Here is a 26,951-nt window from a genome sequence, read left to right on the forward strand (position 1 = left end):
AAAAAAAATAATAATAATATATATAATGAAATTGTATGAAATGTATGCATTCACTACTGTAAGTCGCTCTGGATAAGAGCGTCTGCTAAATGACTAAAATGTAAATGTAAATTACTTGAAGTTGAAGAATTTACGGTTCATCTTCAGTAAAAGCTGGTTTTCAAAGTTTCTGGAATACAGCCTTGCTCTCCTGGGCTGAAAACAAGTCATGCAATGCTGAACAGCCTTTCACAGGCAGCTGATGCAGGTAAGGGTGTGTTTAACCTCAGACAGCTTACAGACTGCCGGGAAGGACTTGAGCAACTCCATATGATCAGCTGAACAGGCCAGGTATCCATCCAGCTGTTTGGAGCTTTCTTGTGCTTGAGACGTTTTCAATAAAGCGAAGAAGTCCTCATCTGATGAACTGGTGCCATCACCTAGCTGCAGCAAGGGTTCTTCCAGATGGTCCTTGATGTAGTCCATTCCAGAAATACAAGGAAGATGACAATAGAAATCATGTCATTATGAGCCTACATGAATCTATATTTTTATTTAACTAGGCAAGTCAGTTAAGAACAAATTCTTATTTACAATGACAGCCTAGGAACAGTGGGTTAACTGCCTTGTTCAGGGGCAGAGCGACAGATTTTTACCTTGTCAGTTCGGATATTCGATCTAGCAACCTTTCGGTTACTGGTCCAACGCTCTAACCACTAGACTACCTACCGTTATATAAACCAAGCAACAGGGCTAAGTAGACTGATCTAGAGGCAACGTTGGTTATTAAAATGATTGCATCTAAGCTCCTAGAGTGTGCGGCTCTCCTTTAATTTTTCAAGTGTTCTACCCATTGGACTGAACCACAAAGTCAAGAATGTAGTTTAAATGGGTGGTTCTCAAATCTATGAAGTGTCAAATGTACACTATACACAGTTGTTTATGAATAATAAAATACTGTTAATTAACCACATGTTGTCTTACCCATTCTGATGGTGGCGTCATCCTTTGTCCACGTTGTTTCGAATTTGGGGAGAAGGATTGCAGCTAATATCAGCTCAGGGTCGTGAAACATGTGGCTGAAGCACTTCTTCAGTCCCAGTTGTAGCGCATCCACCAGAGGCTTCAGGGACAACTTGATTCAGTCAAGTTTTGTGATCAGCAGGTTGATAGTTGGAAGTAGCCACCCCATCTGGACATTGGTTTCAGCCTGCAAGATGTTGATGGCCTTTGCGACTGGGCTCATGGTGGCAGCATACTCTGTGAGGAAGGCGAGTTCAGCTGGATTGAACCTATGAAAAATAAATAATAAATATATATATATATATATATATATATATAGCTAAAAAAAAATAAAGGGAACACTAAAATAACACATCCTAGATCTGAATGAATGAAAATCTTATTAAATACTTTTTTCTTTACATAGTTGAATTATGCTGATAACAAAATCACACAAAAATAATCATTGGAAATCCAATTTATCAACCCATGGAGGTCTGGATTTGGAGTCACACTCAAAATTAAAGTGGAAAACCACACTGCAGGCTGATCCAACTTTGATGTAATGTCCTTAAAACAAGTCAAAATGAGGCTCAGTAGTGTGTGTGGCCTCCACGTGCCTGTATGACCTCCCTACAACGCCTGGGCATGCTCCTGATGAGGTGGCGGATGGTCTCCTGAGGGATCTCCTCCCAGACCTGGACTAAAGCATCCGCCAACTCCTGGAGAGTCTGTGGTGCAACGTGGCGTTGGTGGATGGAGCGAGACATGATGTCCCAGATGTGCTCAATTGGATTCAGGTCTGGGGAACGGGCGGGCCAGTCCATAGCATCAATGCCTTCCTCTTGCAGGAACTGCTGACATACTCCAGCCACATGAGGTCTAGCATTGTCTTGCATTAGGAGGAACCCAGGGGCAACCGCATCAGCATATGGTCTCACAAGGGGTCTGAGGATCTCATCTCGGTACCTAATGGCAGTCAGGCTACCTCTGGCGAGCACATGGAGGGCTGTGCGCCCCCCCAAAGAAATGCCACCCCACACCATGACTGACCCACCGCCAAACCGGTCATGCTGGAGGATGTTGCAGGCAGCAGAACGTTCTCCACGGCGTCTCCAGACTCGGTCACGTCTGTCACATGTGCTCAGTGTGAACCTACTTTCATCTGTGAAGAGCGCAGGGCGCCAGTGGCGAATTTTCCAATCTTGGTGTTCTCTGGCAAATGCCAAACGTCCTGCACGGTGTTGGGCTGTAAGCACAACCCCCACCTGTGGACGTCGGGCCCTCATACCACCCGCATGGAGTCTGTTTCTGACCGTTTGAGCAGACACATGCACATTTGTGGCCTGCTGGAGGTCATTTTGCAGGGCTCTGACAGTGCTCCTCCTTGCACAAAGGCGGAGGTAGCGGTCCTGCTGCTGGGTTGTTGCCCTCCTACGGCGTCCTCCACATCTCCTGATGTACTGGCCTGTCTCCTGGTAGCGCCTCCATGCTCTGGACACTACGTTGACAGACACAGCAAACCTTCTTGCCACAGCTCGCATTGATGTGCCATCCTGGATGAGCTGCACTACCTGAGCCACTTGTGTGGGTTGTAGACTCCGTCTCATGCTACCACTAGAGTGAAAGCACCGCCAGCATTCAAAAGTGACCAAAACATCAGCCGGGAATCATAAGAACTGAGAAGTGGTCTGTGGTCATCACCTGCCGAACCACTCCTTTATTGGGGGTGTCTTGCTAATTGCCTATAATTTCCACCTGTTGTCTATTCCATTTGCACAACAGCATGTGAAATTTATTGTCAATCAGTGTTGCTTCCTAAGTGGACAGTTTGATTTCACAGAAGTGTAACATTTGTTGTTGAAGTAGAAGTCCTGGGAGTGCATTCTGACGAAGAACAGCAAAGGTAATCCAATTGTTCTAATAGTAATTCTGAGTTTAGGTTGCCCCAAACTTGGTGGGTGTCAAATTAGCTAGCCTGCGATGTACTCAGAATATTACAAAATGTGCTTTCGCCGAAAAGCTATTTTAAAATCTGACATAGCGATTGCATAAAAAAGTTCTGTATCTATAATTCTTAAAATAATTTTTATGTATTTTGTCAACGTTTATCATGAGTAATTTAGTAAATTCACCGGAAGTTTTCGGTGGGGATACTTTTTCTGAACATCACACGCCAATGTAAAAAGCTGTTTTTTGATATAAATATGAACTTGATTGAACAAAACATGCATGTATTGTATAACATAATGTCCTAGGAGTGTCATCTGATGAAGATCAACAAAGGTTAGTGCTGCATTTAGCTGTGGTTTTGGTTTTTGTGACATATATGCTTGCTTTGAAAATGGCTGTGTGATTATTTTTGGCAGGGTACTCTCCTGACATAATCTAATGTTTTGCTTTCGCTGTAAAGCCTTTTTGAAATCGGACAATGTGGTTAGATTAACGAGAGTCTTGTCTTTAAAATGGTGTAAAATAGTCATATGTTTGAGAAATTGAAGTTATAGCATTTTTGAGGTATTTGTATTTCGCGCCACGCGATTCCACTGGCTGTTGAATAGAGTGGGACGCTAACGTCCCACTGGCCCAGAGAGGTTAACACTCCGGCCATCTTACAATCTAAGCTCAATGCCCTCAATCTCACACAAATTATCAATGAACCTACCAGGTACAACCTCAAATCCGTAAACACAGGCACCCTCATAGATATCATCCTGACCAACCTGCCCTCCAAATACACCTCTGCTGTCTACAACCAGGATCTCAGCGATCACTGCTTCATTGCTTGCGTCCGTAATGGGTCTGCGGTCAAACGACCACCCCTCATCACTGTCAAGCGCTCCCTAAAACACTTCAGCGAGCAGGCCTTTCTAATCGACCTGGCCCGGGTATCCTTGAAGGATAATGACCTCATTACGTCAGTAGAAGATGCCTAGTTATTCTTTAAAAGTGCTTTCCTCACAATCTTACACAATCATGCCCCATTCAATTCATTTAGAACCAGGAACAGATATAGCCGTGGTTCACTCCAGACCTGACTGCCCTTGACCAGCACAAAATCATCCTGTGGCGTACTGCATTAGCCACTGCGATATGCAACTTTTCAGGGAAGTTAAGAATCAATATACGCAGGCAGTTAGGAAAGCAAAGGCTAGCTTTTTCAAACAAGAAATTTACATCCTGCAGCACAAACTCCAAAAAGTTCTGGGACACTGTAAAGTCCATGGAGAATAAAAGCACCTCCTCCCAGCTGCCCACTGCACTGAGGCTAGGAAACACCGTCACCACCGATAAATCCACGATAATTGAGAATTTCAAGAAGCATTTTACTACAGCTGGCCATGCTTTCCACCTGGCCACCCCTACCCTGGTCAACAGCCCTGCACCACCCAAAGAAACTTACCCAAGCCTCCCCCATTTCTCCTTCACGCAAATCCAGATAGCTGATGTCCTGAAAGAGCTGCAAAATCTGGACCCCTACATATCAGCTGGGCTAGAAAATCTGGACCATCTCTTTCTAAAATGATCCACCACAATTGTTACAACCCCTATTACTAGCCTGTTCAACCTCTCTTTCGTAACGTCTGAGATCCCCAAAGATTGGAAAGCTGCCGCGGTCATCCCCCTCTTCAAAAGGGGGAGACACTCTAGATCCAAACTGCTACAGACCTATATCTATCCTACCTTGCCTTTCTAAGGTCTTCGAAAGCCAAGTTAACAAAACAGATCACCGACCATTTCGAATACCACTGTACATTCTCCACTATGCAATCTGGTTTCCGAGCTGGTCATGGGTGCACCTCAGCCACGCTCAAGTTCCAAAACGATATCATAACCTCAATCGATAAGAGACAATACTGTGCAGCTGTATTCATAGACCTGGCCAAGGCTTATTGGTAGACTCAACAGCCTTGGTTTCTCAAATGATTGCCTCGCCTGTTTCACCAACTACTTCTCAGACAGAGTTCAGTGTGTCAAATCGGAGGGCCTGTTGTCCGGACCCCTGGCAGTCTCTATAGGGATGCCACAGGGTTCAATTCTTGGGCCGACTCTTTTCTCTTTTTGTCGCTCGTGCTGCTGGTGATTCTCTGATCCACCTCTACGCAGACGATACCATTCTGTATACTTCTGGCCCTTCTTTTGACACTGTGTTAACTAACCTCCAGATGAGCTTCAATGCCATACAACTCTCCTTCCATGGCCTCCAACTGCTCTTAAATGCAAGTAAAACTAAATGCATGCTTCAATCGATCTCTACCAGCACCTGCCCGCCCGTCCAGCATCACTACTCTGGACGGTTCTGACTTAGGTATTTGTAGATGTCCACATATTCTAGGTGTCTGGTTAGACTGTAAACTCTCCTTCCAGACTCACATTAAGCATCTCCAATCCAAAATTAAATCTAGAATTGGCTTCCTATTCCACAACAAAGCATCCTTCACTCATGCTGCCAAACATACCCTCATAAAACTGACTATCCTACCGATCCTTGACTTCGGCGATGTCATTTACAAAATAGCCTCCAACACTCTACTCAGCAAATTGGATGCAGTCTATCACAGTGCCATCCGTTTTGTCACCAAAGCCCCATATACTACCCACCACTGCGACCTGTATGCTCTCGATGGCTGGCCCTCGCTTCAAATTTGTTACCAAACCCACTGGCTCCAGGTCATCTATAAGTCTTTGCTAGTTAAAGCCCCACCTTATCTCAGCTCACTGGCCACCATAGCAGCACCCACCCGTAGATTTCACTGGTCACCCCCAAAGCCAATTCCTTTGACCGCCTTTCCTTCCAGTTCTCTGCTGCCAATGACTGGAACAAATTGCAAAAATCACTGAAGCTGGACACTCATATCTCCCTCACTAACTTTAAGCACCAGCTGTCAGAGCAGCTCACAGATCACTGCACCTGTACATAGCCCATCTGCAAATAGCCCATCCAACTACCTCATCCCCATACTGTTATTTATTTTTGCTCCTTCGCACCCCAGTATCTCTACTTGCACATTTATCACTCGTGTTTAATTTCTAAATTGTAATTATTTCGCCACTATGGCCTATTTATTTCCTTACCTCACCTCATTTGCACACACTGTATATATACTTTTTTCTATTGTGTTATTGACTGTATGTTTGTTTATTCCATTTTTTTATTTCACCTTTATTTAACCAGGTAGGCTAGTTGAGAACAAGTTCTCATTTCCAACTGCGACCTGGCCAAGATAAAGCAAAGCAGTTCGACATATACAACAACAGAGTTACACATGGAATAAACAAACATACAATCAATAATACAGTAGAAAATCTATATACAGCATGTGCAAATGAGGTAGGATAAGAGTGGTAAGGCAATAAATAGGCCATGGTGGTAATGTAATTACAATATAGCAATTAAAACACTGGAATGGTAGAATGTGCATAAGATAAATGTGCAAGTAGAGATACTTGGGTGCAAAGGAGCAAGATAAATAAATACAGTATGGGGATGAGGTAGTTGGATGGGCTATTTACAGATGGGCTATGTATAGGTGCAGTGTCTGTGAGCTGCTCTGACAGCTGTTGCTTAAAGCGGGAGGTAAGAGTCTCCAGCTTTAGTGATTTTTGCAGTTCGTTCCAGTCATTGGCAGCAGAGAACTGGAAGGAGAGGTGGCCGAAGGAAGAATTGGCTTTGGGGGCGACCAGTGAGATATACAGTGAGATATACCGGCTGGAGCGCGTGCTACGGATGGGTGCTGCTATGGTGACCAGTGAGCTGAGATAAGGCGGGGCTTTACCTAGCAGAGACTTGTAGATGACCTGGAGCCAGTGGGTTTGGCGACGAGTATGAAGCGAGGGCCAGCCAACGAGAGCGTCCAGGTCGCAGTGGTGGGTAGTATATGGGGCTTTGGTGACAAAACTGATGGCACTGTGGGAGACTGCATCCAATTTGTTGAGTAGAGTGTTGGAGGCCATGTGTAACTCTGTGTTGTTGTTTGTGTCGCACTGCATTGCTTTATCTTGGCCAGGTCACAGTTGTAAATAAGAACCTGTTCTCAACTAGCCTACCTGGTTAAATAATGGTGAATAAAAAAATATTTAAAAAAAAAGATTAATGGGGTTATGGCTCCCTCTAATGTTCCATATACATTCACGCAGTCTGTTAACTGCACTTTGACCAACCAATATCCAGACTGAATCCTACTGTAAAGATGGGATGGTACCTTTTCCCATGTGTTGAACTCTCCTCAATCTCACCAAGCATAAACAAAAAATATGAACCCGAACTATACTAAACCAGAAAATGAAACATGTAAAGATCCAGAAGGGGGTTTTCCCACCAGCTAACATGCAGGGGATTTCAACTCTCCAATGTAGACTCTTCACTCCGCATAGCCACTCTATAGCCTCATCCTTTATATATATGGAAATGAAAATCAATAAAAGAAGATTGAGGCTCTTCCACCTAAAACCAAGCCTGGGCACCAATATAGATTCACACATATCTCAGTTTGAGCTAGGGTTGCCAACTTTCTCACTACCAAATAAGGAACAAAAGGTGGCGTGCCAGTGCACGGTGACACGGCGGTGTGGGTATGGTGTAATGGGAATGAATATACAGTGTATATTGGAATTGGAAAGGCATTATGAGTTATGTGAGCTGGGCAATTAGCTTTCAGAATGCGATTGTTGTCACTGCTCAATAACTGGTAAACGGAGTGGTGTTTTCCCAAATTGACCAAAGTTGGCTGTGATGTGTCTAATATCCAGTTCATGCTTTTCCAGACAGTTCATCAGAGCTTGATGTATGCCATTTGTAGTTTCATCACTGTCTTCATAAAAGTCAAGTAACTTGCACTGCACTCCGTCAGACACAGAGAAATATCTGACGCACACTGGAAACATTTTTTCTATTTCCCTTGTTTGAGGCATCACAACTGAGAAATACACGGGCTCACCTTCCGTAGGAGGCAGATCATCATTTTCCGCAGTAGACGTCACGAAGAATGCGCCGATATTGCTAACACCTTTAGCTAGCGTAGCCTTCTTGTGCATTTCTGTGGATGCATGCCGAGTTCGGTCACTCTCCCCTCCATGGCCAATTGAGAATTCCTGACGGCATAAAGTACAGAAAGCTTTCGTCGAGTCACCACTGACAGCCTTAACCCACCTCTTTTTTTGCTTCCCATTGTTTGTTGTAGCTGCACAGTCTTTCTTTTTGCAAGTTTATCCATATTTCCTTGATATGCCAAACCGACCGAACAACAACATCAATTACTTTTCCGGAATTGGCGCGTTTACGCTATTACTGTGATTGGATGAATATACGGGACAAGGGGGATCACGTATGGGCCAAACCAATTTCGGCCAATATAATGGACATCCCGGCTAATACGGGACAGTTGGCAGCCCTAGTCTGAGCTATAGTGGCAGTTACTTTAGCAAGAAAAATGATAAAACATACGAATATTACTGAACAGGAGCACTTGAGAACTCACATCACTGCTTCATGATCAGATTCAAATAAAAAAGTTATCCAATGCTGCAGAGGTGCAGCTTAAAGTTATTTACCCGAGAGAGTCAATAAGCGCAGCAGCCTCTTCAGGTGTGTAGAGTTTTTTAGGCGATCCGTTGACCATAATCTCCAATGTGGCCCTGTACATCAGTGCGTAGTCCATATTCATTATCTGGAGTCGAGCCTTCACCTCATCAAACGTCATGCGTCTTCGTACAACCGCTGTGGAATAATCATTGAAGAATGAGACCCTTGGACTTTGACTAACGTCAGAACCGATGCGTCTGGCCGCATCCATGACGCACTGCTTGTGGGTGAAGTTGTCCAGCTTCACACGACCAGCCTTAGTATCCATTTGTAGGTAGCCAGGGATCCATTCCACGAAAATGTATACTGAACGTGTCCCTTTCCGGGAGTCCCACAACACGGATATTGCATCTGCGTCCTCGATTATCCAAGTCGTCAATGTGCTGCGCCATTTCGCGCACCTGTTTCTCAAGTGCCTTTATTTATTGATGTAGTTGAAGTTTACACAGTAGCAATTCTTCCTCCTGCCTCATCCACACGCTTGACAACCCTCTGTAGTTCAGCTGAATGGCCTGCTATTGCTTCCAAGACCGTTCCTATCTTAACATCGATCTCTTTAGTAATGTTATCCGTCTTCTTTTCAATCACCTTCCTTATTGTCCTATCGAGATTCTGGGAGGGGTGTAGTTTTCCAACCAGCAATGACCTGAGTGAGGATGTTGAGGACCTCTGGGAAGTGGGACCAGTGGTCATCTGGTCTTTGCATGGCTGGGGGGTGGCGGATGGCTGGATGTTGGACTTAATCCTGATAGCCTCCCAGCCCTCAGGGAAGAGATCCATGTGTTTCTTGAAAGCCATTTTATCAGCATCATGGTTTTTTAAATCACTACTTGCTGGCTGAGAGGCAGATTCTTTCTGCATGATGCCACCAAATACCCAGCCCAGCACACTTTCAACCACCCACTTGAAGGTCTGCTCCTTATAAAGGCCAAACTGCATCTTATGCTGACCCAGCAAATGTGCTCTGCTTGCTGGGTTGCCACCTCTGAGCAGTACAGCCCTCCTGGCTGAATCCACCACTTTGTCTGGAGACAGGCTTGCTCCATTCTCTTTTAGTAGTTTTAGTCCTGTAACTCCTGGAATCCTTACTGTCCTTTAAGACAAGGATTCCATTTGGCAGTTTTCTGAAGCTGGACTCCATGTCTGCTGTGAAAATAAAGGGGAACGTTTGTATTTAATAAGCATAAATGATATACATTTTAATCACAGTGAGCAGATTAGATTAATAGATGGAACAATAAAATGAAGTGTATAAACTCTAGCTACCTCTAGCTACTTGCTAAAGGACATTTCTACTACAAACAGACACACCAGCATAAGCAAGAGCATAGGATATCGCTCGTGCCTTTTAATTCATAATTAACATGATGACCCTATAAAAACAGTATTTACGCTATATCCGTGGCCAAGTAAAGCTTTATTTCTTCACTTTTCTCGCCTAAATGTATGGTTTCCCTGGTGGTCTAGTGGTTAGGATTCGGCGCTCTCACCGCCGCGGCCCGGGTTCGATTCCCGGTCAGGGAACATCTTTTTGATTTTGACCCCCTCAGCTGAAAATACAGTTTTTAAGTGTTTGGGATTATTTTAAAAAGTAATAGGTTTATTCCCCACTGAACAATTTATGGTTACAAGGCTTTTTCATCGTGTTTCACCTTGTTAACTGTGAATGACAATGAACAACTTTGATGGCCATGTTAACTGTTTTTCTTCATGTTAACAAAGTCGGTAGAGCAAAGGTGCAGACGCTCTGAAGTACTACAGGGCTGCTTTGGGCTAATTGCCGACGTGCTGTGAGCTATCCGGTGCCCTGTTGAAAATGTCAGATACATTAATTTGCTTGACCATGCTGTAGGAAAATGCTTTGTGGACTTCACCAGACAGATGTTGCGTTACATTTATTCTGACACTGTGTCTTCTTATTGTCTCGGATTTAGGCCTATATTTTTTATTTATTTATTTCACCTTTATTTAACCAGGTAGGCAAGTTGAGAACAAGTTCTCATTTACAATTGCGACCTATATATCATGGTGGCTAGGCCTGTGAGCTAACAGGTTACAGAGCAAACAACGCAATAATCACAACGCATATGGCTTTTTTTTAACGGATTGGCTTCCCCAGTGATTTTACCCTCACACCGATACTGCAGAGTTTTGCTCGCCGTGTGCTCCCCTCGTAAAAGCGAAGTGTGAGTATTGTAAGTTAGCTGGTGTTGCTGTCCAATCGGACAAATGTGTACTTTGTGTAATATATGTCATGTCACTTGTTGGCACTACAAATGTCGTTTCCCTGGTGGTCTAGTGGTTAGGATTCGGCGCTCTCACCGCCGCGGCCCGGGTTCGATTCCCGGTCAGGGAACTACCCTTTTGCGAACTCAAATCGAAAGTACCGTTTTTGACTGCTTGGAAGTATTCAAAAGCTCATAGGCTTATTCCCCACTAAACAACTTCTGGTTGCAAGGATCTTGAATAGTTTTTTTTTTTTACAGTTACCATGGTGAAAAACAATTAAAAACTTTGATGGTCACCATGGACCTGCCGTTCATTAATTGTTTATGGTTCATTGAACATGGGAAACAGTGTTTAAACCCTTTACAATGAAGATCTGTGAAGTTATTTGGATTTTTACAAATTATCTTTGAAAGACAGGGTTCTGAAAAAGGGACGTTTCTTTTTTTGCTGACACAGCTGTCCATTTTTTGGTCCTTAAATGAAACTGGTATATGTGTCTGTCAGCGTAGTGTCCAGAGCATGGAGGCGCTACCAGGAGACAGGCCAGTACATCAGGAGACGTGGAGGAGGCCGTAGGAGGGCAACAACCCAGCAGCAGGACCGCTACCTCCGCCTTTGTGCAAGGAGGAGCAGGAGAAGCACTGCCAGAGCCCTGCAAAATGACCTCCAGCAGGCCACAAATGTGCATGTGTCTGCTCAAACGGTCAGAAACAGACTCCATGAGGGTGGTATGAGGGCCCGACGTCCACAGGTGGGGGTTGTGCTTACAGCCCAACACCGTGCAGGACGTTTGGCATTTGCCAAAGAACACCAAGATTGGCAAATTCGCCACTGGCGCCCTGTGCTCTTCACAGATGAAAGCAGGTTCACACAGAGCACATGTGACAGACGTGACAGAGTCTGGAGACGCCGTGGAGAACGTTCTGCTGCCTGCAACATCCTCCAGCATGACCGGTTTGGCGGTGGGTCAGTCATGGTGTGGGGTGGCATTTCTTTGGGGGGGCCACACAGCCCTCCATGTGCTCGCCAGAGGTAGCCTGACTGCCATTAGGTACCGAGATGAGATCCTCAGACACCTTGTGAGACCATATGCTGGTGCGGTTGGCCCTGGGTTCCTCCTAATGCAAGACAATGCTAGACCTCATGTGGCTGGAGTGTGTCAGCAGTTCCTGCAAGAGGAAGGCATTGATGCTATGGACTGGCCCGCCCGTTCCCCAGACCTGAATCCAATTGAGCACATCTGGGACATCATGTCTCGCTCCATCCACCAACGCCACGTTGCACCACAGACTGTCCAGGAGTTGGCGGATGCTTTAGTCCAGGTCTGGGAGGAGATCCCTCAGGAGACCATCCGCCACCTCATCAGGAGCATACCCAGGCGTTGTAGGGAGATCATACAGGCACGTGGAGGCCACACACACTACTGAGCATCATTTTGACTTGTTTTAAGGACATTACATCAAAGTTAGATCAGCCTGTAGTGTGGTTTCCACTTTAATTTTGAGTGTGACTCCAAATCCAGACCTCCATGGGTTGATAAATTGGATTTCCATTGATTATTTGTGTGATTTTTGTTGTCAGCACATTCAACTATGTAAAGAAAAAAGTATTGAATAAGATTATTTCTTTCATTCAGATCTAGGATGTGTTGTTTAAGTGTTCCCTTTATTTTTTTGAGCAGTATATTTCGCCCCCGCCCCCCAGATTTTTTTCAACAAAACTTATTCAAAAATTGTTGAATGAGTTTCTTGTAAATATATATTATATTCCTTCTATTGTAGCCAGTTAAATACTGACCGTATTTTCTTATTATCTGCTAAGCCATTACAATTATAACTGGCTATATTTATTTCACCATTTATTATAACTGGCTATACTTATTTCACCGCTGGTGATTTGCATTCAAAGTTGGGAAAAGTTTATACACTGCTCAAAAAAATAAAGGGAACACTAAAATAACACATCCTAGATCTGAATGAATGAATGAAATAATCTTATTCAATACTTTTTTCTTTACATAGTTGAATGTGCTGACAACAAAAATCACACAAATAAATCAATGGAAATCCAATTTATCAACCCATGGAGGTCTGGATTTGGAGTCACACTCAAAATTAAAGTGGAAAACCACACTACAGGCTGAAACAACTTTGATGTAATGTCCTTAAAACAAGTCAAAATGAGGCTCAGTAGTGTGTGTGGCCTCCACGTGCCTGTATGACCTCCCTACAACGCCTGGGCATGCTCTTGATGAGGTGGCGGATGATCTCCTGAGGGATCTCCTCCCAGACCTGGACTAAAGCATCCGCCAACTCCTGGACAGTCTGTGGTGCAACGTGGCGTTGGTGGATGGAGCGAGACATGATGTCCCAGATGTGCTCAATTGGATTCAGGTCTGGGGAACGGGCGGGCCAGTCCATAGCATCAATGCCTTCCTCTTGCAGGAACTGCTGACACACTCCAGCCACATGAGTTCTAGCATTGTCTTGCATTAGGAAGAACCCAGGGCCAACCGCACCAGCATATGGTCTCACAAGGGGTCTGAGGATCTCATCTCGGTACCTAATGGCAGTCAGGCTACCTCTGGTGAGCACATGGAGGGCTGTACGGCCCCCCAAAGAAATGCCACCCCACACCATGACTGACCCACCGCCAAACCGGTCATGGTGGAGGATGTTGCAGGCAGCAGAACGTTCTCCACGGCGTCTCCAGACTCTGTCACGTCTGTCACATGTGCTCAGTGTGAACCTGCTTTCATCTGTGAAGAGCACAGGGCGCCAGTGGCGAATTTGCCAATCTTGGTGTTCTCTGGCAAATGCCAAACGTCCTGCACGGTGTTGGGCTGTAAGCACAACCCCCACCTGTGGACGTCGGGCCCTCATACCACCCTCATGGAGTCTGTTTCTGACCGTTTGAGCAGACACATGCACATTTGTGGCCTGCTGGAGGTCATTTTGCAGGGCTCTGGCAGTGCTCCTCCTGATCCTCCTTGCAAAGGCGGAGGTAGCGGTCCTGCTGCTGGGTTGTTGCCCTCCTACGGCCTCCTCCACGTCTCCTGATGTACTGGCCTGTCTCCTGGTAGCGCCTCCATGCTCTGGACACTACGCTGACAGACACAGCAAACCTTCTTGCCACAGCTCGCATTGATGTGCCATCCTAGATGAGCTGCACTACCTGAGCCACTTGTGTGGGTTGTAGACTCCGTCTCATGCTACCACTAGAGTGAAAGCACCGCCAGCATTCAAAAGTGACCAAAACATCAGCCAGGAAGCATAGGAACTGAGAAGTGGTCTGTGGTCCCCACCTGCAGAACCACTCCTTTATTGGGGGTGTCTTGCTTATTGCCTATAATTTCCACCTGTTGTCTATTCCATTTGCACAACAGCATGTGAAATTTATTGGCAATCAGTGTTGCTTCCTAAGTGGACAGTTTGATTTCACAGAAGTGTGATTGACTTGGAGTTACATTGTCTTGTTTAAGTGTTCCCTTTATTTTTTTGAGCAGTATATTTTTTCACCACCTCCCACGCCGCCCAAAGGTGAATGGGAAGTGGGTACCATCTGCAAGTGAACACGGGGCATGAGGAACTTCTTCTTTCTATTGGATACCACCAGTAAATACCGGATTTTCTCTCATGGATCTAGTCTACGTCAAGGGGTGGGAATAATTTGTGGAACGTTCCAACAGGAATCCGTTCCAAAAGCTCCGTAAATGTCAAGGTTGCCAATCAACAACGCATACAAAGTCGTATAACGGTAGAATGAGATACCGGGTAGGGAGTGAGCAATGTAATAACGTTTTTCACTTACCACGTTTATCCCGAAAAATGTCTCTTCGTTCTGGTAGCCTCCACCATTCCTCGTTCGATGGTTTAGTTATTATTTCCGGTGTTCCTGCATTCGCCGGTGAACTCTGTTGCGCCTCAATTAGGGAATCGCTATGGTTGAAATGTAACTAATGACTGCCAGCCCCTGTATTTTATTATCTAGGTGGCTTGTACACAATTGTTACCGATGATACTGTATATACCAGCCTACTCGTATTACAGAAACATACATTGTATTTTGCCATGTTCTCTCTGTGTTAATCCTGGTTCCCAAATATCAGCTAACTTGTGTCTGTGTCGATGTTGTTTAGTTCAACTTGCCTAGTTAAATAAAGATTACATAAATTAGAAAGTATAAAATATGCTTTGACCTATTTCAGGTAACCTAAAGATGCTTGATTCACTATAGTTGCTTTTGAAGAACTTTCCAGTCGTTTGTGCTTTACATTACGATTTTTGAACGTCTGTTTATTGGACATATATATTAGTGTCTTATAAAAAAGGGCAACGTATGTAAAGCATCCCATCTTTTTTAAGGTTATAGTGTGTATGTGTGTGGTGTAGTGTAGTTCCTCTTGATGTCCACTAGGTGTCAGCACAGCTTTAATAATGTCACACCAGGGTCACAACATGTTTTCATGTGTAACCTTACAGTGAAATGCTGACTGACAAGCCCTTAACCAACAATTTCGTTTTAAGAAAAATATGTGTTAAGTAAAAAATAAGAAATAAAATTAACTAAAAATTAAAGACCAGTAGTAAAATCAAAATAGCGAGGCTATATACATAGGTACCGGTTTGTCGAGGTAATTGAGGTGTTCCTTTCAATTCCAGGGGTGTAAATTACTTAACAAAAAATGTATTTAAACTACTCCACTACATTCCGTTTATATATCTGTTTATTGTGTATCTGTACTTTTACTCTTTCTGTTTCTTTACAACTTGAAATTTTACTTCACTACATTTCTAAATAAAATAATGTATTTTTTACTCTATACAGTTTCCCTGGCACACAAAAGTACTTGTTCATTTCAAATGCTGAGCCGGACAGGAAAATGGTCCAATTCACACACTTATCAAGAGAACATCCTTGGTCATCCCTACCGCTTCAGATCTGGCGGACTCACTAAACACATGCTTCATTTGTAAATTATCTCTGATTGTTGGAGTGTTCCCCTGGTTATTTCTTAAATAAAATAACAGAATTGTGCTGTCTGGTTTGCTTAATATATGGAAGGTAAAATAATTGATACTTTTACCACTGATACTTAAGTATATTTTAGCAATGACGTTTAATTAGTATTTTACTGGGTGACTTTCACTTTTACTTGAGACATTTTCTATTAACATCATCATCTTAATATTGTAACTTTTTCCCTTCATTTGCCTACTACTGTCTATAAGCTATCATAACATGTGGGTTTTTTCTTGGGGACCAGGTATCGGAACGCCTTTGAAGGGTCTACAAAGCATGTCCCCAGGTAAAAGTTGCCTTTTGCAGACAAGGATTGTATTGTTACTCCACGACATAATATGTTATCACAACTCTATTAAAAGGACATTTCACACAAGGCGTCACTTCATTCCTTCTATTTGATGGGAACTAGCCCCTACTGCCCTACACACCTCAAGTTAGCTCTTTCATGCCAAAAAAAGCAACATCAAAAATGCTTCACTATTATTTGTTCCTCAGGGATTTGTTTGTACTCACAAGAACTAGCCCCTGGTTAGGAATGGGGAACGAGTGCTATCTCTTGGGAAAAAAAACATGTTTATACCTATGCAGTACCTTTAGCAATAATAATAATAATAATAAAAAATGTCTACTTTTGTATAAAAAAAAAAAATGGACATGTGTGTTGTAATAAAAATGAGTGGTGGCCACTGACTAAATGCAGTCTTTCTGGAAAACCCAGATATTCACAAAGTGTTTGATGAATGACATGTTGTTTCTTCATGCAAAATAGATTAGGCCTTTAAAATTCAATTAAGCTGCTTTATTTTCAGGGTTTAGTGAAGGAGGGTAATTTTTTACCCTTGGGACAATGGAAGTAAACGACTGTTAAGACTACACAAGGGTTAAGTCAAGTATTTACAAGGTGTCTAGTCATTTCTGGTCGTTAATGTCTAATTGACCATACATCAGTGCAAGTTGAGGTGTAGTCAGTGCTACACAGGTGTCTGTAGTCTAGGTGCTCATTATAAGTGCTTGAAATCATAGATTTCCCTGTTCCAGAGCATCAAGACTGTGATCGAAGGGTGAATTGTGACTGAATTACTGAGCTACAAATAATATTAAGTAGTTATTTATAAATCAAGGTTACTCTAAATCTCGACTCGCCTTAAAAGTCGTCATCGACACAGTTGTGACTGGTAAGGTTTATTTGTTATAGCATCAGATTTTACACATGCCAAAATTCATATAAAGATCATTTTAACATACACATGCCATTGTCATGTCTCATTGTGCCTCCTCCAGACTCCTTCATAGCCGTCGCCCAGCTCTTTCACATCAAGCATCTAATTGAAGTGAAAGGCCGTGACCTTCCAATCTAAAATGTAAGACTTATCTTCACATTTCAAAAGTAGTGTCATGAAAACATTTCATCCAAATTATATTTCAGTGTCATGTCCTTAAAATTACATTTCTTGATTTTGAAAATTCTGTGGTAAAGGAGGTTATTGGGGGCCTTGAGGCACAAGAGGAATTGAAATAGGATTGCTATAATGCTAAGTCCATTCCTGTGTTTGAATTGATATTAGATGACCCACTGTTGACAAATTGTTTGAAAAAGGGTTGTTGCAGTCAGTCATCCATGCTATATGAAATGATAGGAACACCGTATGGGTGGAGGTCATCCGGAATTTAGAATGATCAAAGGGTCAACGGTCCAATTTGTTATCCTTAGGCCCAGAATGGCACTAGTAACACATGCAGGTGAAATGCCCTGTAATTGACCAGAATGACTGATTGCGTTATCAGACAAACTTGCATGCATGCACCCTAATCATTTTTCCCCTTTACAGTTATGGAAATATACAAATGTTGAAAGTGGGTTTTCTGCTACCTTGGTGGTCTGCAGCACCACTAAGGACCATTCTCGTATGATGTAGTAGACCCTATCAGAACATTTTTTTTGTAACTTTTTGCTTTTATACAAAAAACATGCCATTTCTCCATTTTGGTGAAAGTGGCCCATTAGCTAACCACAACCTTCGTGTCCAAAGACCTTCATGAACTACTAAAACTATATCTGACAGTTTGAGGAAATCATTCTAACGGGTGAAAAATGAACCGTGTCTTTTCTGTGTATGTGCCGGTCTTTAAGCATAGCTGTGTACAAATATACTAATAATGCATCCAGTCTCTGGTTATTGGTGATACTTCCCATTCTGCACAATTGTGACCTTTGACCCCTTGCACATGGCCTTAAATTTCCACTTTCTGGATGACATCCTGCAAAACTTTGTTGGTATTTCACTGTTTGATCTAGAATGTGACTGTTTTTTTCCCCCAGCACTTGTCCCATGTTGGCTGGCCTACTATGCAGTTAAATGGAAAGGTTCTACACGATGTAGACATGACATGTGAATTGGGATGAGGGGAAATGCCAATCAATGACAACTGAAATGGCAAACATTATCTGTATATCGCTATATTTTTTATTGTAGACATACCTTGAATATGTTTAATATGTGGGTGAAGCATTTCATTTGTAGTCTTTCTTAATTTGTCATTTTGAGTGGCCTCTAAATATTTTTACATAATTTGGTCTGATGTCTGTGTAAAAAATAACTAACGATCATGATTTCAATTCAGTTTAATGACATCACTCACTTCTCCTGAAGGGCGCACATAATATTATTCACTATTCGCCATAAATGTAAAAGCATTAGATTGGCATATGCATGGCCTAAAATGAGTTAGCACCATATTTTCTCTACATGTTGAGATTTTAATGGGTGCACTTTGGGAGAACTGAGCTGTTTGGTACTAATTACTCCCTCACTGCTTACACAGAATTGGGCAGTTCAAACCAAGGGTTCCACTACATGGGTTTAACCCTTCTAGTTATCGATAATCAGAGACTTTTAGGGAGGAAGAAAGGAGGGATATATGTAAAGAGCCTCTATTATCGGCTCGACAACCCAATCGTGTTATTTGCATATAATAGACTTTTGACCTCGAACCTGTATACTGTCTGTACCATTCCACAGATATCTCGTACAGTGGAAACACTTGAGCCTCTGCGTCATCCGCGTCAGCAATAACTCATCACTCCTACTCCAGGTAAATTCATTAGCATGAAGTTTGATACCCATATGACCCCACTCAACCCCAGGGGCCAAGTGTCAGCATTCAATCTAACCTGGGGCCTTACGTATCAAGTGTCTGTGGTGGATGAATCAGAATTAGTTGGGTAACATGGATAATTAAGATGTCTTATCTGCATAATATGCTTATGTGATATACTTGTTATTATAATGTATCCTTTTGGACTCTGGTGTTGGCAGTTGCACTTCTTCCCTCAGGTGGGGCCCAGAGAGGGGAGAGGTCAGGCTTGTCTTTCACATATCCCTGGTGCTATGCAGAATATCAAAAAGGGAAGAGAACAGGGTGGAACATTGTCTTCATATGTGACTGTATCTGTTAAACCATGTGAAGGGAGGGCGTGATTAATGGGGAACCAATTACTTGTCTCCACAATGTCTGTGCGCAAGTCACTCCCTCCTTTGGCATTGGGGGAGGTGTATGGCAGTGTCTGGAACCATTGTATGTCCTCTCTGATGTTGCACTTATCCTTGGATAGTGTATGACCTAGAGGCTCACTCTCCTCAGTGAGCTTGTCCAGGAGTGGGGTCAAGAAGGGGTTTTACTTGAGATGGGAGTATCTAGAGTTGACAATTGAGTTATGCCATTGGATGAGTTGGTGTTTTTGGGCTATTAAGTACCAAGAACGAGATTAGAACCAACTGAACCATAATTTATAGCGAATGCTATCTGGCTACGGGATACTCCTTTCTCATTATAAAGTCTTCCTTTGTGAATTGTTCCTAATATCTGTGGTTTGTTATGTCGACTAGGGGGTGGATTTTGCTATAAAAGATCTCAGTAGCCGTTGTGTTCTCACTCGCAACGGTTCATTAGAAATAGGGAATAGTTTAAAGTCATTGCTATTGCAAAGCTCTTATTATTAAAGATGTAGTTTAAGTATAACTCTGACTGGTGTGTGAAGTTTGTTTCTCCTCATTTGGTCCCCCTCTGTCCATGTTCTGATGTTCATTTGGATCTTAACATGCCTTTTGGGGGCTCTGACTGAGATTTTGTTGGGGTACAAAAAGATTTTACCCCCCCACCTGACGGTGGAGCGAAATGGACAATTCTAATACATTTCAGGTAATTACTCATTTTGCCATGGAGCAGTATTGCAGGGAATTTCCTGCAATTCTACACATCTTGCCAAGACTTATGTTTGTTAACCATATCTGAATGAGAGTGATGTTAAGACAACTGGCTAGACTAACTTACCAATCTAAATGTTTGTAGCTGACATGACTCAGACTTACACAACTTGTTCTGATATTTATTATATACATTTTCAAGATTGTGTTTTCTATTGTTAGGTATTACTGCATTGTGGGAGCTACAAACAAACCTTTTGTTAGGTATTACTGTGCATGTGACAAACTTTTATTTGATAACCAACTGCTGATTCATAACCAAATCTCATTTTCACCTTGTGTATTTTACTATTCTAATACAATAAGTTAATACATGAATCCTAATAATGGTATGTGGCCCCCTAGCTACTGCTTATGTCCCTTATACCTGCAGCCCACTGGTTATGAATGATAGCGTAATTCCATTCTCCCTGGAAGTAATCATTGCTTAGACATGATTTGGCAAGTCATGTATTTAAAAATTATCACTGATTACAGGGGGGATATGGTTGAATTGTTTCAAATAATCTAATTCACTTTAAATCCATTTCCTATACCTTCAGTGTCAAACTCTGCATGCAGATTTTTATTGAAAAATATGTCATTTATGTAGAATGTAACGGGTCTCAATTTCATTCTGAATGTACCCCAGTCTGGCTTGGTAAACTATTTGAGGCACTAGGGGATATTTTTCCATATAACATTCCATATAGTTAGTTAACTGTCTTAAACTTGTCCTAAGTGTAATCTCAATACTTATACCAATGTCATTTCCCTTGTCAGAATGCCAAAGAGAAAGAGAGCTCCAACTTTTGATGACATTGCCTCAGTTGTTAAAAGGCTAGGCCTCTCACCAGAGGAAGTTACAGCAGCGAGCTACCATCAGGAAAGTGGATTATTTTCTGTGATAGTCATTGAACTGGGAAGGTCTAACACCCTCAGCTATCGCCGTCAACTCTACGACGTGTGGAGTAAGGGAAGGATGGCCAATGCACAACCCCACTCCGTCTCCCAGATTGCCCCATCACCACCCCTGGTCCCCCAATCACTACCCCAGCAAGTATACACCACACGGCAGCTGCCTTTAACACCAGCACAAGCAGCTGAAATGATTGAAACGGTTGATCCCGCTAAAGTATCCCACCTTCCTCCACCCCCAAGCCTGGAGAGATTTTTCTGTTTGCAGGTAGTTCCTCGTCATGTGAGGACTGGAAGGCGGACCAAAAAAGATGGATTCAGAAGGGATCCCACAGCCTTCTTCGCCATTCACCAATACTAAGGGTGCGGTACTATGCAGGAAAAAAAGCACCAGGGTTCCAAAAAAGGGAGTATGAGTTGCTTCACCAGCCTGATACTCCTGTGCTAATTCACTACTTTGGTGAGGAGGCACACTCCAATGTCCCCCACCCCCACGGCAACAGCCAACAGCAGCAAGCAAGGGATTTCATTCGCTCGGCTACATCAATTATAGATGAAATGTCCCGGCGAAAGAGTGAAACACCTAGCCAAGTATACTCAGACATGACCAATAACCCACCACCACCACCAAATGCATCATTCATGCCAGTTTACCAACCTCGGAACTTGGCACAAGTGAAAAACACAATTCGTCGAGCAAGGGACATCACTGTTTTGGACCGGGACGAGTTGGTGGCAACACATATGATGGGTGACATTCTCCCCGGATTTGTCACCCATATGGAGACTCGACCTGCAACCCTTCTGGTAGTGGCAGCACCAGAAATGGTTGAGGCCAAAGCAGTTATTAAAAGCAAACACCAAGGGGCACACACTTTTCACTATGACACCACATTTGACCTCGGCAATTTTTATGTTTCACCCCTTGTTTTTCGTCATGTTGCATTTCAAGAGGCACCTGTCCTTCCCATTGCATTCCTCATTCACACCACCCGGCACATGGAAAACCACAAACTGTTCTTTCGCACCATCCTTTCATTCCTTCCCCAACTATCAACAGCAATCTTCTGCACAGACCGTGAGGCGGCTATTGAGGGAGCAATCCAGTCTGTGCTGCCGCAAGCCAGGATTGTCAATTTCTGGAACCACATCTCCAACAATGTGAAGCACAAGATGGGGTCAGAGGGTGCCGAAGCTGTGGCCGATTACCAGCAGGCCATCAAAGAGCTCTTGGCCACGAAATCAAGGAGTGACTACAAATGCACACTGGAGAGTGTGCGCCTTCACTGGAGCCCTGGTTTCATGGCTTATTTCCATCAGTCGCTCTCTGACGCCATGGACAAGAGCTCACAATATGTGCTCAACAGCTTGGGCATCCAGTCAGATGGAATTACGAACAACTGCTCAGAGAGCTTCAATGCTGTCCTCAAGGCATTGGTTGGCTGGAAGAAGGTCAGAGTAGATAAATTGGTTTATCTACTCTACCAACTCCAAACCAATGCCTTGAGGGAAGTGCTGCGGGGCTACTGTAACCTAGGGAATTTCCACCTGAGTGCCATGAGATATTTCAGGCGAATGGCCACCCAGTTTCCCCTACCACATGTCAGAGGAAGACATGGTGTCTTTTGCTGAAGGCATCCAGTCCTGTGTGGCACGAAGAGGTTGTCATGGCAGAAACTGGAGCGGAGGCCTTAGCCAGGATGATTGTGGCAAAAGGACGAATCTTCCTGGTGCCAAGCACCAAATCGTTCCTCTACCAGGGCTTCTCAGACAAGGAGTATGTCGTTACTCTGTTGCCAACGGAGACGTGCTCCTGCTCTGCTTCTGACAGTGCCCAGAGGTGTGTCCACCGAATGGCAGCTGTACTGGCCATTGGAGGAAGTGTGGACAGTCCTATGCCAATCAAGCTGAGGACAAGGCATCTGGCCGCAAAACGCTCTGGCCATAAGTGTGCCACCAAGGAGCATGTCCAGACGGGCGCCAAACACCAGGAAGAACAATTGGCCGTTCATCAACAGGTCGGTCTTATGTGTTGCTATTTAGTTACATTTCTTATTTGGGTATGTTAAAATGGTAACCTATTTACTAAGCCATGTGGTCCTCATGGGTTTTATGTATATCCGTTAACACAAAATGCAGATCTGTCCCAAACTGAACTGTCACCATTTATTCAATAGGGTGACTTGTCTCTGTCTGACAAACACCCCAGCAGGGATGAAGAATTGGAGAATAGAGTAAGTGGAATGTGACTGTTTTGGTTACATTCTGCACGTTGATCACATCTGTACAGTCAGGCAGTTTTTTGATGGTCAAATTCTGTTTGCCCACAGTTGCTTCATCTATACAATGTCGTCAGATGGAGTGGACAGGGCAACCGCAAGATTGTTGTTGGAGGGATCCGTTGCCATCCTGCACCTCCATGACTTCCTTACGTTGAAGCCCAATGAGTGGCTTAGCGGGAGGTATGTTATGGTTGAATTGTATGAAATTTCCATGCGTGCAGTTGGTATAAAGCACAATTAGAGTTGTTGACTGTATTGCCTGGGCATCATGTGAACTTTGACCAACCGTATGCCATTCTGCTTTAGGTAATTGACTTCTACCTCCAACTGAAGAGGATTGACCTTCAAGTGGAGGGGGATGTTTTTATTGTGGATCACTTTGTGGCAGGGATTATCCTGCATGAGGATACGGTGGCGATGCGCAAGAACACCTTGTCAAAGGTAAAGGCATGTCCGCAGAGTTGCTTTTGTGTCATGTTTCTAAATAAGAGGCTAGAGGGGTCAATGTAGGGAGAGCTGTCACCTTCCTGACAAAAGATTGCCTGCCACACCGTATAAGTTTATCTTCACTCCCATTCCTGTAGACCAATCTGGAGCAGCACAGTTGCTTGATTGGAGTTTGCAATGTGGGAAACTACCACTGGATATTCTTGGTAAGCTCCACAAGAATGAGCATTTTAGTGAGAGATTAGACAGTACTATTGTTGAATATGTTATGTTTGAGGCCATTTTGATATACTGACTTGGAATTACCGCTTGTGTTTAGTATGTCAATCGCAGGACCCACTCTGCCATTGTCCTGGACCCTACTGGTTCCCCTAACGCGGAGAGCCATATGAGTGAGAACCAGGTGAAGCACATCAGGTATGGTCAATCCAGTGGTGTAAAAATACTTAAGTACTTTTTTGGGGTATCTGTACTTGACATTACTATTTATATTTTTTTACCACTTTTACTTTACTACATTCCTAAAGATATGTAGTTTTTACTGCATACATTTTCCCTGACACCGAAAGTACTCGTTACATTTTGAATGCTTAGCAGGTGAGAAATGGTCCCGTTCAGGCACTTATCAAAAACATCCCTGGTCATCCGTAATGCCTCTGATCTGGCGGACTCACTACACACATGCTTTGTTTGTAAATTATGTCTGAGTGTTGGCGTGTTGGCGTGCTTTTTGCTCTGTAAAGAAAAAAAAAAAACTAGAAATCATGCCTTCCAGTTGGCTTACATAAGGAAATCAAAATGATTTGTTCTTGAACTTTTACGTTTGTTTTTAACTATATTTTACCTATTCAATTTGCCTTTGGTACTGAAGTATATTTAAAACCAAACACTTTTAGACTTTTACTCAAGTAGTATTTTACTGGGTGACTTTCACTTTTACTTCAGTGATTTTCTATGAAGGCATCTTTACTTTTACTCAAATATGACAATTGGATACTGTGGTGGAAATGTTAAATGCTATCAAATGAGGAGAGACACACTTATCACACAAGTCTGTACTGTTCCAAAGTTTTGCCTCACTTAAAAATGTCCTTGTTATTTTAAATTAAATAATTGTCCATTTAAAATAACATCAAATTGATCAGAAATACAGTGTAGACATTGTTAATGTAGTAAATGACTTTTGTTGCTGGAAACAGCAGATTTTTTTAATGGAATATCTACATAGGCGTACAGAGGCCCTTTATCAGCAACCATCACTCCTGTGTTCCAATGGCACGTTGTGTTAGCTAATCCAACTTTATCATTTTAAAAGGCTAATTGATCATTAGAAAACCCTTTTGGAATTATGTTAGCACAGCTGAAAGCTGTTCTCCTGACTAAAGAAGCAATAAAACTGTCCTCCTTTAGACTAGTTGAGTATCTGGAGCATCAGCCTTTGTGGGTTCGCTTACAGGTACAAAGAGACGCCTCACAAGTCCTCAGCTTGCAGCTTCATAAAATAGTACCTGCAAAACACCAGTCTCAACATCAACTGTGAAGAGGCGACTCCGGGATGCTGGCCTTCTAGGCAGAGTTGGAAAGAAAACAGCCATATCTCAGAAAGGCCATTATAAATAAAATATTAATATGGCAAAAGAACACCGACACTGGATAGAGGCAATCTGCCTAGAAGGCCAGCATCCCGGAGTCGCCTCTTCACTGTTGACACTGAGACTGGTGTTTTGCGGGTACTATTTCATGAAGCTGCCAGTTGAGGACTTGTGAGGTGTCTGTTTCTCAAACTAGACACTCTAATGTACTTGTCCTCCTGCTAACTTGTGTACCGGGGCCTCTCACTCCTCTTTCTATTCTGGTTAGAGCCAGTTTGCCCTGTTCTGTGAAGGAAGTAGTACACATTGTAAGAGATCTTCAGTTTTGAGGTAATTTCTCACATTGAATAGCTTTCATTTCTCAGAACAAGAAAAGACTGACGAGTTTCAGAAAAAAGTTATTTGTTTCTTGCCATTTTGAGCCTGTAATCGAACCCACAAATGCTGACACTCCAGATACTCAACTACTCTAAAGAAGGGCAGTTTTATTGATTCTTTAATCAGGACAACAGTTTTCAGATGTGCTAACATAATTCCAAAATGGTTTTCTAATGATCAATTAGCCTTGTAAAATTATATACTTGGATTAGCTAACACAACGTACCATTGGAACACAGGAGTGATGGTTGCTGATAATGGCACTATTTACGCCTACGGAGATATTCCATAATAAATCAGCTGTTTCCATAAACAAAAGTAATTTATAACATTAACAATGTCTACACTGTGTTTCTGATCAAATTGATGTTAATGATTTGATTTTAATGAAGAAAAAAAAATCCTTTCAAAAACAAGCACTTTTCTAAGTCACCCCAAACTTTTGAACGGTAGTGTAAATCTTTATTCGAATAACTTCTTCACAAGGGAGCTTGTCGCCATACCCACAAGGTGGATATAGTGAGAACCCACTGAGTGGAGTTAGTATATAACCCAGAAGCAATCTCAGCATAGGTCAGGATAGGTGCAACCTCAGATGACGTACAATGGTTTCAAACACTAACCCCACACATCCTGTGCCAGACCTTAGGCCCCAAATACCAATAACTTGTTTCGTTCTGTAGTAAGAACTTAGGATATTTGTTGTTACTTTGTTTTCTCTCCCCTAGTTCAAGGTGAAAACTCTCCCCCTAGGAGGAGGTGACTGACTCACACACTGTGGAGACAAGTGATTGGTTCCCCATTACTTAGGCCATCCCTTTACATGGTTTGCAATGATTTTATTTATTTAATTCACCTTTATTTAACCAGGTAGGCTAGTTGAGAACAAGTTCTCATTTGCAACTGCGACCTGGCCAAGATAAAGCAAAGCAGTTCGACACATACAACAACAGAGTTACACATGGAATAAACAAACATACAGTAGAAAAAGTCTATATACAGCATGTGCAAATGAAGTAGGATAAGGGAGTTAAGGCAATAAATAGGCCATGCTGGCGAAGTAATTACAATATAGCAATTAAACACTCGAATGGTAGATGTGCAGACGATGAATGTGCAATTACAGATACTGGGGTGCAAAGGAGCACGATAAATAAATAAATAAATACAGTATGAGGATGAGGTAGTTGGATGGCTATTTACAGATGGGCTATGTGCAGTAATCTGTGAGCTGCTCTGACAGCTGGTGCATAAAGCTAGTGAGGGAGATATG

At 42.9% G+C, this 26,951-nt stretch overlaps 1 long non-coding RNA gene and 2 other non-coding genes across 3 annotated transcripts; 2 read left to right on the forward strand and 1 right to left on the reverse strand.

The window, feature by feature from the left end:
• Positions 1 to 43: 43 nt before the first annotated feature.
• Positions 44 to 14,689, reverse strand: LOC145877571 (uncharacterized). Its single transcript, XR_014391897.1, has 4 exons — positions 14,603 to 14,689; positions 7,920 to 9,709; positions 964 to 1,271; positions 44 to 450 (listed from the first exon to the last, which is right to left on the reverse strand). It is a non-coding gene; the product is annotated as an uncharacterized LOC145877571 (long non-coding RNA).
• Positions 10,016 to 10,087, forward strand: trnae-cuc (transfer RNA glutamic acid (anticodon CUC)). Its single transcript has one exon. It is a non-coding gene; the product is annotated as a tRNA-Glu (tRNA).
• trnae-cuc (transfer RNA glutamic acid (anticodon CUC)) lies at positions 10,848 to 10,919 on the forward strand. Its single transcript has one exon. It is a non-coding gene; the product is annotated as a tRNA-Glu (tRNA).
• Positions 14,690 to 26,951: the final 12,262 nt, after the last annotated feature.

This window comes from Salmo salar, chromosome 03 (assembly GCF_965601325.2).
Source record: "Salmo salar chromosome 03, fSalSal1, whole genome shotgun sequence".
Taxonomy (NCBI): Eukaryota; Metazoa; Chordata; class Actinopteri; order Salmoniformes; family Salmonidae; genus Salmo; species Salmo salar.